This window comes from Nerophis ophidion, linkage group LG25 (assembly GCF_033978795.1).
Source record: "Nerophis ophidion isolate RoL-2023_Sa linkage group LG25, RoL_Noph_v1.0, whole genome shotgun sequence".
Taxonomy (NCBI): domain Eukaryota; kingdom Metazoa; phylum Chordata; class Actinopteri; order Syngnathiformes; family Syngnathidae; genus Nerophis; species Nerophis ophidion.
Genome location: NC_084635.1, coordinates 4,395,701 through 4,410,586, shown reverse-complemented (window position 1 = coordinate 4,410,586; position 14,886 = coordinate 4,395,701). Strand labels below are relative to the sequence as shown.

General features: G+C 40.4%; 1 long non-coding RNA gene across 2 annotated transcripts in view; it reads right to left on the bottom strand.

The window, feature by feature from the left end:
* Positions 1 to 14,587, bottom strand: part of LOC133543115 (uncharacterized) — a 77,651-nt gene extending 63,064 nt beyond the window's left edge. For both annotated transcript variants that reach the window (XR_009804311.1, XR_009804312.1), the window contains exons 1-3: positions 14,363 to 14,587; positions 14,182 to 14,246; positions 14,001 to 14,057 (exon numbers count right to left, since the gene is read on the bottom strand). This is a non-coding gene — a long non-coding RNA (uncharacterized LOC133543115). The remainder of the gene's footprint in view (positions 1 to 14,000; positions 14,058 to 14,181; positions 14,247 to 14,362) is intronic.
* Positions 14,588 to 14,886: the final 299 nt, after the last annotated feature.

Below are 14,886 nucleotides of genomic sequence, written 5' to 3'. Positions count from 1 at the left end.
CCAGAAAACAACTGAACCGCATGCAGTTGCAGCCCACCGGACACACTTGACTGAATAGAAAAGGTCAGTGAGCACAATTCTTACAATGATGGACTGAATAAGGCTGTTGTCCTGTTGTGTACCTTTTGTGTAGATGACGTATAGCATATTGAAATAATTGCCAACCCCTTGCTCACAATCCACCAGTCAATATTTTAACTTTGCCGGTGTTAGAATAATCATGTGTACATGTATATATATGTTATCACACAACTTTAGTAAGCTTAAAGTCCAATGCTATACTTATTAGCTATTGTGCTTAAGCTGTACTTTTTCTATCTGTGCAAGGACAAAAACTTCTTGTCTGAGGGGTGGCCTCAGCCGCAGATGTTATCTTTGTTTTAGCCCTTAACAGCCAAGGACTTCAAGGACCTCAACGCAGATAAGACGACAGCACGCAGACGAAGCAGAGACAAGGCGAAATCACAAGGCCGCTAACAGCCAAGGACTTCAAGGACCTCAACGAAGTTGAGAAGACAGCACGCAGACGAAGCAGTGTGATGGATCCATGTGATATGACCGTAGATCTTGGTTTCGAAAAGCCGCCTGCCACTGTTTTGCACGCACCAATACTCCATCAGCATTGGCGTTAAGAATTTACAAAATGCTGTCCCAGGGACCCCATCAAATCATAAAGTAAATTTTTGAGGTCCCACTTTTTTTGTAACTGTTTTGAAAACTAATGATAAATGTATGCATTATGCTGTTATATCTCACATTCTATATTGTGTTTTGGAAAAAGGTTGTCATAAACGTTACTGTGGAGGAGGGTGTGGCCTGCAGGCCTGCCGCGGAACGGGGTGTGCCAGGACCGGCCTCGAAGACAGCGACCGGTGAGTAGATGGCCCAGGTGGGCCTTGTTATCTAATCACCTGTCGCCTTTATTAACAGCAGCCGGGATGAGGCACGTGGTTAGACTTGGGGGTGCTGATGAGCGGACGCAGGAGGAAAAGACATTGTGCTGGAAAGCTATTGCTATTTATGAAAATAAAACAGTTATATTCGGAATTCCGGGCTCTCCTTGCATTAAAAAAAATAATTTAAAAAATGGTTTGTATATGTAAATGTATTCAGTTATAAACATGCATCCACCTTCTTTCCTTCATGGATCTAAACTTTACCGCTGCCTGTATTTTTTTCTACATTTTTATTGTAATATTTTCAGATTGTGTTTGTTCTGTTTTTGGCCAAAGTACAGTAAGAGAAACAATCTGGTGTTGACCTAATTTTTTGGTTTTAATGCCATGGTTTTAATAGTCCGGCCCGCTGGTGCACAGATTATTCTCCATGCGGCCCCTGAGTTTTTCAAATGTTCTTGTAATCAAACAAAAAACAAACAAAAAAAACAAATATATATAAAAAACAAAACAAAACCAAAAACAAATATATATATATATATATATATATATATATATATTTTTTTTTTATTATTTATTTATTTTTATTTTTTTCGGTATATTGGATGGAATTTTTACCTGACAGTCAAAACATGTCAGGTAAAACATCCATCTAATACACCGAAAATATTGTCCGATTACAAGAAAATTTGAAAAGCTCAGGGGCCGCATGGAGAAAAATCTGTGCACCAGCGGGCCGGACTATTAAAACCATGGCATTAAAACCAAAAAATTAGGTCAACACCAGATTGTTTTTGTCTTACTGTACTTTGGCCAAAAATAAAACACAATCTGAAAATATTACAATAAAAATGTAGAAAAAAATTCAGGCAGCGGTAAAGTTTAGATCCATGAAGGAAAGAAGAATGTGGATGCATGTTTATAACTGAATACATTTACATATGCAGACACATTTTTTTTTTTTTTTCTGAATTTAGTAACTGTGGAGGTTGCCCTCTAGTGGGGTCTTCGGACCACCACACACTGCCAGGAGAGCCCGGAATTCCGAATATAACACTGTTTTATTTTCATAAGTAGCAATAGGCTTCTGCTTTCCAGCACAATGTCTTTTCATCCTGCGTCCACTCTTAAGCACCCGAAACTCCAAACACGTGTCTCATACCGGCTGCTGCTAATAAAGTTGACGGGTGATTAGATAACAAGGCCCACCTGGGCCATCTACTCACCCGTCGCTGTCTTCGAGGTCGGTACTGGCACACCCTCTTCCGCGGCAGGCCTGCAGGCCACACCCTCCTCCACAGTAGCGTTTATGACAACCTTTTTCCAGAAAACAATATAGAATGTGAGATATAACAGCATACTGCATACATTTATCATTTGATTTCAAAACACTTACAAAAAAAGTTGGACCCCAAATATTTACTGTGTACTTTATGACTTGATGGGGTCCCTGGGACAGCATTTTGAAAATTCCTAGCGCCAACACTGACGGAGTATTGGTGCGTGCAAAACAGTGGCAGGCGGCTTTACAAAACCAAGATCTACAGTCATATCACATGGATGCATCACACCAAGAGGCATGCTGGCTTTAAATCCACGTAGTGGCATTTAATTATGGAAATGTTTTTACAAATTTGCATGAATATAAAGTTAGTTCAAAGTCATAAGCAAAACCGTTGACATGTTCGTACAGCAGCAAGGTGTCACTCAGTTTGTTTTTATTATTGCAATGGAAACGCAACAGCTCGATAAATCCAGAGTAAACTGTCTGGTATCGCCTTTGCACTATTCAGTATGTTGTTATGGCAACCAACTACTCAGTGGGTTGATATCGTGCATGTTTTTCTCCTATAGGGTTAAAAAAAAAAAAAAAAAGAATGAATATTTGTCTTTGGTGGTTCGAGTTTTCCATCCATCCATCCATCTTATCCGAGGTCAGGCCACGGGGGCAGCAGCCTAAGCAGGGAAACCCAGATATAGTCTCCCCAACGTGTTCTGAGTCTTCCTGGTAGCTTCCTAATCCTTGTGGTTCTCGTCTTCAAAAGACGAAAAGTTTTTGGTTCGATGCGGAAGTGTCCGAGTCACACTTGTCACATCCACAGCTACTTTTTGTCGTCATCTTTATTTTGGTCATGTCTAAATAGTGTCGGGAACAATCGCACTTCTTACTCACACCTTCTTGCGTTAAAGGGGAACATTATCACCAAACCTATGCAAGCGTCAATATATACTTTGATGTTGCAGAAAAAAGACCATGTATTTTTTCAACCGATTTCCGAACTCTGAATGGGTGAATTTTGGCATTAGTAAACGCCCTTCTGTTTACCGGTCTTTTAGCGATGACGTCAGAACGTGACGTCACCGAGGTAACACACCCGCCATTTTCATTTTCACATTACAAACACCGGGTCTCAGCTCTGTTTTTTTTCTTTTTTTCGACTATTTTTTGGAACCTTGGAGACATCATGCCTCATCGGTGTGTTGTCGGAGGGTGTAACAACACTAACAAGGAGGGATTCAAGTTGCACCACTGGCAAGAAATCTGCCGCCAGACCCCCATTGAATGTGCCAAAGTGTCTTCACATTTGACCGGCGATGCTAAGACAGACATGGCACAGAGATGTATGGATAACCTGCAGATGCATTTGCAACCATTAAGTCAACGAAATCACAAAGGTCAGTTTTGTTGATGTTGACTTATGTGCTAATCAGACATATTTGGTCACGGCATGACTGCCAGCTAATCGATGCTAACATGCTATGCTAATCGATGCTGCCATGCTATTTACGCTAGCTGTATGTACATTTAAAACTAGATACCCACATTTAATGCGAAACAAACACTTACCAATCGACGGATTTAAGTTGCTCCAGTGTCACAAGATGTGAAAGTCCTGATTGTTTGGTCCGCCCATTTTACCGGCGATGCTAATAAGGCAGCCATGCTATGGGCCACTTCATTAGGTACACCCACGCTATGGCCAAATAGTGTCAATAGCTATTCGCTCAATAGCTTCAATTTCTTCTTCAAATTTGTTTTCGCTATCTGCCTCCATACTCCGACCATCTGTTTCAATACATGCGTAATCTGTTGAATCGCTTAAGCCGCTGAAATCCGAGTCTAAATCCGAGCTAATGTCGCTATATCTTGCTGTGGTAACCGCCATGTTGTTTGTATTGGCAGCACTGTATGACATCACAGGGAAATGGATAGTGGTTTCCAAGATAGCAAAAATAAGGCACTTTAAAGCTTTATTTAGGGATATTCCGGGATCGTTAAAATTTTGAAAAAAACTTCAAAAAATACAACAAGCCACTGGGGACTGATTTTTATTGTTTTTAACCCTTTTGAAATTGTGATCATTTTCCCCTTTAAGCTTCAAGGCAAAGCACACAAAAGAACACCTTGGTTGCTCCCTCGTTGTTATTTTGGTCCTATGGACTGATGAAAATAAGCAGCTGTGGGGGTTACATAATTGAAAATCCAGGTAAGGATGGGTATTTACATCTTAATCCATACTAGTAACAAATGTGTACTTTAAAAATGGTACCAATGCTGAAACAGTGTCTGAACCGATACCTAAAAAGATGTAAAACATTCACATTTTTTGTTAAAAGAAACCAAATTGCTGAATATTTTGTCATTCAAGTTGAACAAACTAGTAATATAAATACTTCAAGTATGCGTTAGGTCAGGAAAAACCACAGAGGCTTGTTTATCCCGACAAGCCTGTTTCGCAGAAAACTTGCGGAACAGGCCGAGTGTCTGAATCCGTGAGTTTTAGCCTAAAACTGTGCAAAGTAGCCTAAAAAAGTAGCATGTTTACATAAAAATGCTAACACTTAGAATGTGTGATAACGATAGCATGATAACAGTCAGAATGTTTCATATACTGTTTTATAAGTACCTAATGCAGAGCCCAAATACAGATCAGCAGGTACCAGAAAGTAGGAAAAGTTACTTTTGCATAATATAGCGCAACAAAAACCAGAAAATATGTCTTCCCTTTATACACAACATAATACTCCTATGTTGAAGCACAGTACAATCCATCAAGCGGTGTGGCTTCATAGCTTACCAAAGCTGTACTAAAACATTTTGCAAACGGACCACTCCCGACAGGACTTGCAGGTAAAAATATGATATATCTTTGAAAATCAAAGAAGTACAAGAACAGAAAACAAGCCGAAGGGACAACATGCCGATCGCACTCGATGCTAAGGCTACTACTTAGCATGGACTAAAGACAAACAATACTCACGTACCAGGAGCATGAAGCCAACAAAGAGGCCAGGCAGACTGACCGGCAAGGGCAGGCTTAAATAATGCCTCTGATTAGTGCTCAGGGAACAGGTGAGCTCAGGCAGGTGAAAACAATAAGCAACCATGGCAACCAAAACAAACTCAAGGGTACACAAAACAGGAACTGAGGGAGTCCAAAACTAAAAGAAAATAAAACATGATCTGGACAGGTGTGTATTGTTCTATATTTTCAAGGGAACATATAAAATGTCGGTGTTGTTTACTTGAGTCATATCGCAGTCCACACGTATCTTTTGTGAGTGACTGCCATTATATCGCAGTCTACATGTATCTCTTATGTTTGACTGCCATCTATTGGTCACCATTATCATTACGCCACGTACCGATTAAAATAACTTTGAGGTCGGTAAAAAACTGAATTATTCCGTAAATTAGGCGCACCGGGTTATAAGGCGCACTGTCGAAATTTTAAGTGCACCTTATGGTTCTGATAATATGGTATTATCATTAGTGAAATAACAGAACCCATGCAACACTCCTAGAAGACATTTTAAATGAACACTGCTAGGCGTGGGTACCGATTTTGGTATTATCGGCATCGACCAAATAATGTCACCACTTGGACTTTGGTGTTGTTTGTCTTCCCGTGGTGCAAATCGACTGGACCGGACACGATGTGAAAGTAACGACATCTTTTAATCTTAACTCGAAAAAAAAAAGGTACAAAGGAAAGGTCGCTCACAGAGGAGGTACAAAAACTTGGCTTTGAAAACAATAACTCGCATAACGGCAGAACTATGAACAACCAAAACGAAAACACGTACTGTGACGTGAAAAGCATGAATCTATGGCAAGACGTGAGCGATCAGGTATCAAGGGTGTGTAGAGGGGGATGTCGCCAGGCTGACTGCCTTGCAACTACAGGCTTAAATAGTGCTGTGATTATTGACATGTGCGTGAGTCCAAACAAATGAGACAGGTGAAACTAATGGTTGTCATGGAAACTAATACAAACCAGGGAGCGCAAAAACAGCAAATAATGGAGTAAAAAACAAAACAGAACATAACTAAACAGAACATGATCACAAAGACATGACACTATGTGTGTCAATTTGTGTAAGATCAAATAGTGCTATATGTCCATATCTTATATCTGTCATACCTGGACTTTGATTGTTTCTACAACGCAAAGGATAGTTGGCATGAGCAAGACGTGAATGTGAGTACATTATTTATTAAACACTATAACTAACAAAAAAAGGCAAACAAAGAGCGCTCACAAGGAGGTACAAACTACTGAAAACCAAAACTAGCACAATGGCATGACTATAGACATAGAATAAAAACTTGCACTGTGGCATAAATATCAAAAACTTACTTGGCATGGACATAATGAACATACAGCAATGGCATGGCATGAAGACAGTTGAGGTACTGTATATGGCAGGGGTCGGGAACCTTTTTGGCTGAGAGAGCCATAAAAGCCAAATATTTTAAAATGTATTTCAGTAGAGCCGTATAATATTTTTTAACACTGAAAACAACTAAAAGTGTGCATTTTTAAGTAACACCAACATTCGAGTATAATAAGTCTTGTATTCTTTTTAAAAACATTGTTATTCTGAAACTAACCAATAATAAATAAAATACTTCTTACCATTAATGAGACTTCTTGAACAGATTCGGTCGAAAACGGATGAATGGATTAAAATGCAGGGGATTTTTTTTTTATATTTTGAATGTTATTTTTAACTCTAATTACCAGTGGAAATAATTTCTTATCGTGTTAAGCAATGTCAGTTAAGATTAATCTGAGAGCCAGATGCATCAATCCAAAGAGCCACATCTGGCTACCCTACCCCTGGTATATGGTAAATGCCAGGCTGAACACTTGGCAACTGTGGCTTAAATAATAGCAGTGATAATTACCAGCAGGTGTGAGAACTGAGGACAGGGGCGTGCCATGAGGGCAAGTCGAAAATCAATGAGTTGCTATGGAAACAAAGAAAACAAGGAAGTGCAAAAGCAAGAACTGAATGTCCGAATAATAAAACCAAACATGACAAAAACAAAATCTGATCTCATGGGCGTGCCAATATCAATTTTACGCCTGATTGCAGACACCAACTCAAACAGTTGGTGAGGAAACAATCACTTAAGCAGCACTTAGAGCATGGGTGTCAAACTTTAGCCCGCGGGGCAAATCTGGCCTGCCGTGTAATTTAATTTGGCCCTTGAGGCAATATCAATTTAGCATTAGAGCTGGCCCGCCGGTGTTATACAGCGTCGGTGCCGCTGTAACCCCGCATTCACCGCTAATACTCATACTTGCCAACCCTCCTAATTTTCCCGGTAGACTCCCGAAGTTCAGTGCCCCTCCCGAAAATCTCCCGGGGCAACCATTCTCCCGAATTTCTCCCCATTTCCACCCGGACAACTATATTGGGGGCGTGCATTTAAGGCACTGCCTTTAGCGTTCCCTACAACCTGTCGTCACGTTCGCTTTTCCTCCATACTAACAGCGTGTCACATAATATTTGTGGCTTTAACACACACACACGTGAATGCAAGGCATACTGGGGCAACAGCCATACAGGTCACACTGAGAGTGGCCGCATAAACAACTTTAGCACTGTTACAAATATGTGCCACACTGTGAACCCACACCAAACAAGAATGACAAACACATTTCGGGTGAACATCCGCATTGTAACACAACAGAACAAATACCCAGAAACCCTTGCAGCACTAACTATTCCGGCAAACTTCCAGCAAACTGACCAATAATTAACGTTTAATTCATGCATTTTCTCTTGCTACTTCAAGGCTTGAATGTTTGGTTCATTCATCATTGTTATTTTATTTCAAATTTATTATTAGCCAGAGGAAAAAAATGTATATTTACCTCAGAAGATTGCAAATAGAAAAAAAAGGCATAAAATGTTTATTTAAATTTTATTTGATATGCCATTGATATTTTTTTTTAATTAATATTATTATTATTCGAAACTGGATTTTGCATGTCACTAAAGTTATATAAGCCTTGCTTGTTCAATATTTAATGCAAACTTGTTTGGGTCCCTATTAAAAGGTTAATTTGTTCAACCTTGGCCCGCGGCTTTGTTCCGTTTAAAATTTTGGCCCACTCTGTATTTGAGTTTGACACCCCTGACTTAGAGCGTACTCATTTAAAAAGGTAGGTAATGTTGCAATTGTCTATGTCAACAAAAAGATTATGTCTGATAGAAATTGCTTGAACGTAAAGGCCCACTGCACCAAAATGCTAATTTACATTAGCTTTGCCATACACATGCTACTGATTAGCAATCAGCAATTTTACATGGCATTATCGACACCTCCAAATGTCAAAATGTGTACCCAAATATTCCCTCAAAACCAAGGCTGTGCATGTTAAACGTGTCACAGAGTTAACATCTACTCCGGGAGAGCTATAAATTAAAAAGGATAAAGCCACAGGTAGCCTGACCTTTAGAACATTTTGGACCAAGAACTAGAACATTTATCATTTTCTCATTAAGTTTGGTGGCAAAAGAATATCCTGTGTGCCTTGAGTCTGTGGTAAAATGGCTCTCTATCAGTGTGAAATTATTACAAAAGGTATGATTAATTTATGAAAATATGAAGCAGGTGCCAGAGGTAATTTATCATACAAAACATGCCGTAACTCATTTCATTGCAATGTCAGAGAGGAAATAACTTAGGCTGATTAAAATGCTGTACATAGACCATTTCGAAGGAATTATGCTCGTAATCATGCTATTTGTTTGCATGTTGTTGCAGGTGCAGAAAATATTGTTTCAATCAATCAATCAATGTTTATTTATATAGCCCTAAATCACAAAATGTCTCAAAGGACTGTACAAACCACTACGACTACGACATCCTCGGAAGAACCCACGTAAGGGCAAGGAAAACTCACACCCAGTGGGACGCCAGTGACAATGATGACTATGAGAAACCTTGGAGAGGACCTCAAATGTGGGCAACCCCCCCTCTAGGGGACCGAAAGCAATGGATGTCGAGCGGGTCTAACATGATACTGTGAAAGTTCAATCCATAGTGGCTCCAACACAGCCGCGAGAGTTCAGTTCAAAGCGGATCCAAGACAGCAGCGAGAGTCCCGTCCACAGGAAACCATCTCAAGCGGATCAGCAGCGTAGAGATGTCCCCAACCGATACAGGCGAGCGGTCCATCCTGGGTCTCGACTCTGGACAGCCAGTACTTCATCCATGGTCATCGGACCGGACCCCCTCCACAAGGGAGGGGGGACATAGGAGAAAGAAAAGAAGCGGCAGATCAACTGGTCTAAAAAGGGAGTCTATTTAAAGGCTAGAGTATACAAATGAGCTTTAAGGTGAGACTTAAATGCTTCTACTGAGGTAGCATCTCGAACTGTTACCGGGAGGGCATTCCAGAGTACTGGAGCCCGAACGGAAAACGCTCTATAGCCCGCAGACTTTTTTGGGGCTTTAGGAATCACTAATAAGCCGGAGTCCTTTGAACGCAGATTTCCTGCCGGGACGTATGGTACAATACAATCGGCAAGATAGGATGGAGCTAGACCGAGTAGTATTTTATACGTAAGTAAGGCCTAATGAAACCCACTACTAGCGACCACACAGTCTGATAGTTTATATATCAATGATGAAATATTAACATTGCAACACATGCCAATACGGCATTTTTTGTTTACTAAATTGCAATTTTAAATTTCCCGCCAAGTGTCGTGTTGAAAACGTCGCGGTATGATGACGCGTGCGCGTGACGTCTCGGGTTGTGGCGGACATTTTCCAGCCCGATCCAAGCTATATGTAGTCTGCTGTAATCGCATAATTACACAGTATTCTGGACATCTGTGTTGCTGAATCTTTTGCAATTTGTTCAATTAATAATGAGAAGTCAAAAGTAGAAAGATGGAGGTGGGAAGCTTTTAGCCGCACAAACCCAGCCGGTGTTTCCTTGTTTAAAATTCGCGAAGATGAAGCTTTACTATGGATCAAAACGGTCAAGCGAACATGGATCCCGACTACATGTCAACCCGCAGTTTTCGGTAAGAAAATTGTGGTAATAAGTCGGCTCTTACCGGAGACATCAGTGGAGCTTCCGTCCTGCTGCAGATGCATGACTTCCCTCAGACTTCCCGTGGCCACACCCCTCCGACTTTCAGGTACCATATAATCTCACTAAAACACTAGCAACACATTAGGCAGATAAGGGATTTTCCAGAATTATCCTAGTAAATGTGTCTAATAACATCTGAATCGCTCCCACTGCAATCGCCTTTTTTTTTCTAGTCTTTCACTCTAAATTTCCTCTTCCATGAATCTTTCATCCTCACTCAAATTAATGGGGAAATTGTCGCTTTCTCGGTCCGAATAGCTCTAGCTGCTGCTGGCTATAATTATAAACAATGTGAGGATGTGAGGAGGCCTACAACCCGTGACGTCACGCGCACATCATCTGCAATTTTCGGTAAAGGCAAGGCTTTTTTATTAGCGACCAGAAGTTGCAAATTTTATCGTCGATGTTCTCTACTAAAGCCTTTCAGCAAAAATATGGCAATATCTCGAAATGATCAAGTACGACACATAGAATGGACCTGATATCCCCGTTTAAATAAGAAAATCTCATTTCAGTAGGCCTTTAATGTAAAGATGTTATCGGGTACTGTAGAACCGTTCTGTTCCCACTGGTACAAGCCCTGCCATCCCGCATGCACACCCGCCACAATTTCCTCTTCAATAAAAGTCCATAGATCATGGCCACCATCTTAATTAGCGAAAAACTGTGGGAGTACAAGTCTGATAAGATTCAGATAAGATAGAGGGCGGCTAAGATAAAACCATTGGGCCCGACAGTTCTCCTACGTGAGCAGAACAGGAATATTGATGTACTGTTAATAAAGTGCAGAAAGTTAACTAATAATGGCATTAGCGTACTAAGATCCAAATAAGTGTTGTAGCGTTTACAAATTATAACTTTGTACGTCCTTTTTATTTTATTTATGTTTGGGGGTTTTTTTTGCCTTTTGGTTCGGTACCCTTTGGGACTGTGCAACAAGGGGTGCTACATTCGTGACTTCTTTTGTGCACTTCTGGATCTGCCTCCTGGGAGCCTTTTGGACATGGAGACCAGCTACTGGGTCTCTGCTACACCAGAGTCCGTTTGAAGAGACTGGAGGACATGCGGGGGAAGGGACAGGGCTGCAGAGCTGGTGCTGAGCGCCGGGACGGACGAGCTTCACAGCGTCTTGACTGAATGAGCAGGTATCGGACACATCAGACTCTTTGGACGTAACCTCGCTCATCCATGCGGACTGACCATGTTTGTTGACCTTTATGTTAATTGCGATATTTTTTGTTGCACCATGACTAGGGAAGGTCGTTTGGATTGTGTCATAAGTACATGCTGTGCTATTTTTTTATTTTTTTTTATTTTAATCTTCTATTTTTTTTCTCCCCCCCTTGTTTACCTGTATGTCATCTTTTTTGTAAGGGGCGCTGGAAGCCGGCAGACCCGTCAGCGATCCTGTTCTGTCTCCCTGTAATGTTTGTCTGATCTTGAATGGGATTGTGCTGAAAATTGTAATTTTCCTGAAGGAACTCTCCTGACGGAATAAATAAAGTACTATCTATCTAATCTAATCTATCTAATTGTTTCAAGGGTTACTGATCTGATCTACTCACATTGTCCAGAAGATGGTAGCAAATCTGTAGCATTTCGCGGCTCGCTTTGTATTTAACCCTTGTATGGTGTTCGGGTCATTGGGACCCGTTTTCATTTTTTATCAAAAGAAAAATTATACAGTTAATTTTTTAAACTGAGACTCACTGACTTTGGCTCATTTTCTGTGAAAAACATATATCAGAGTACATATTTAATTACCAAACACCATACACCGCCCCTACACATTTCTATTACATATAACATGTCCGGGTCCACTGGACCCGGTGTTAAAAGAAGTGTGGAAATTGATGTTCTGTGTACCACATACACACACACACAGCAGGCCTAGACAGGAAGAGGGCAGAGTGTAGGTACACAGAACATCAGAGGGTCAAATGTGCGAGAAAATGAGAGCAGACAGTGTTGGCCAACAATGTAGTAACCCTGTGTGGCAACCACCGGTGCAGAAATAGTAAATTCCCTGTGGGATGCAGAAACTGGCAGAGAAATATTTCGTGTAACGTTCATATTGTTCTTACTCAGCCAGAGTTTGTGGGTCTGATGGACCCGTTGCATTTTGTGGCTTTTAACGCCTCACAATCAAACACTTTCATGTTAATATACTGAACAAATGTTTATTGGTATAAGGTAAACATCTGTTCAGACTTATTATTACGGGTTGACGACCATGAAGATTATCAGAAAATGCGTCAATGAATCGATTAACGTGGACCCCGACTTAACCCTTGTGTTATGTTCATATTGTTGTTACTAAGCCGGCTTTTGTGGCTCTGATGGACCCGTTGCATTTTGTGGCTTTTAACGACTCGCAATCAAACACTTTTATGTTAAAATACTGAACAGATATTTATTGGTATAAGGTAAACACTTTTATGTTAAAATACTGAACAGATGTTTATTGGGATAAGGTTAACATCTGATCAGTATTTTACATAAAAGTGTTTGTGAGGCGTTAAAAGCCACAAAATGCAACGGGTCCATCAGACCCACAAATGCTGTATGAACATTACACAAGGGGTTAAGATTAATTTGAAAGCACTCCGAACTCAAGACGTCTCGCGGGCTAAATTGAAGAGGCCGTGGTTTGGACACCCCTGATCTAAGTGAACGTTTTTGACTGTTGTGCTCTGTGTGACGTTTGAGTTTTTCTTGTGTGGGACACAGTACTGCTGATTGGGCTGAAGTGGATATCGTTGAGTCCCTCACTAAAGTGCCAGATGATTGTCCGAGAACCACTGACTGCACCGGTCAAGAGAGGAAGTTTAGGTGCTTCTTCCCAGTCCCCAGCTGTGGATGTGGGCTTGGCAGTTATCGTTGTCTGGGGTAGGGGTGGCGGGGGTCACATTTGTACAGTCAACACAGTCGTGCTGGGAACCACACTGAAGACTGGCTCGCGAAAGTACCTTCTTTCTAAAAAGGCTTTTTAGTGGTGGCCACGGAAGCACTTGACGTACATTCAGCAGGCTCTGGAACTCAGAATGACTGGTCAGTTGAGGCCACTTCAGCCAGCATTAGTCAGGTCTAAGATTGCATGGCTGTGAGTAACCCGCACCGTCAATTCTGTGGACTGAACCGAAAGCCACCCGGCGAAGTCAGGCTTAGGAGTCCCCAAATAGGCGAATATTTCAAATATTTTACTTCGTTACGTCATGAGGTTGAGAGAGTTGATACAGTAAAAGCAGATCAGACAGATAAAACGGCGCAAGGCCATTAAGACATTTAAAAATAGAACTTTAAAATCGACCCTGAAGTGGATGGGGAGCCAATGCAGCAAAGTTAAAACTTGTCTGGTCCTGGTCATCACGTGTGCAGCTGAGTTTTGTAATTATTGTAGACTACTTATATTATTTTTGGGAAAACCAGGAACAGGGCATTTCAATAGTCCAAACCAGTATTTTTCAACCACGGTGCCGTGGGAGATAATCTGATTTCACCTACTTGGGTTAAAAGTATTTTTTGCAAACCAGTAATTCTAGTCTGCGAATTATGTGTTTTTGTTGTTGAGTGTCGGTGCTGTCTAGAGCTCGGCAGAGTAACCGTGTAATACTCTTCCTACCAGTAGGTGGCGGCCGGTTGCTGATTACTTTGTAGATATTGGAAAAAAATAATAATAATACACAAATCCACATACCTTTGTTGGAAACATGAAACACATACACGGGTCTCTACTTTTCTGGCGGAGTGATACCTCATCAGCAAAAGTCCGATAGAAGAGAGAATAAACAACATTCATTCATACAAAAAAAATAATTTAAATTACATTAACAAAAACGTTTTATCACAAAAAAATAATAACACACAAGTCCACATACCTTTGTTGGAAACATGAAACACATACACAGGTCTCTACTTTTCTGGCGGAGTGATACCTCATCAGCTAAAGTCCGATAGAAGAGAGAATAAACAACATTCATTCATACAAAAAAAAAATAATTTAAATTACATTAACAAAAACGTTTTATCACAAAAAAATAATAACACAAATCCACATACCTTTGTTGGAAACATGAAACACATACACAGGTCTCTACTTTTCTGGCGGAGTGATACCTGCGTAAATACCATGTGTAATTATGACCAAACATTTCAAACATTCGACGCTCTAATCCTTACTTAACAAAATTGTGCATAAAAAAATACTTAAAACACATCACTTATACCTACAACATTAATGTTTTAACTTTTAAAGTATTATGAAAGTTTAGAAATAATATTTACACAAGAAACAGAGCAATGAAGAACTATTACCTCATCAGCAAAAGTTCGATAGAAGAGGAAGTAAAGATCCGAAAAGAACGCAGAGTCACTTCCTGCCCCGGACATCCGGTTCTTCAAAATAAAACCAATACTTCAAAATAAAACATAACACCCTGTCTCGTTCATAATATAGCGCAACAACATCACACTATTACACATACTTGAAAGTATGAAACAAACATGTTCTTAAGTTTTTGCAACAAAATAGACCACCCTATAAATACTGTAAATTCAATAAATAAAAACAACAACAACAGTGT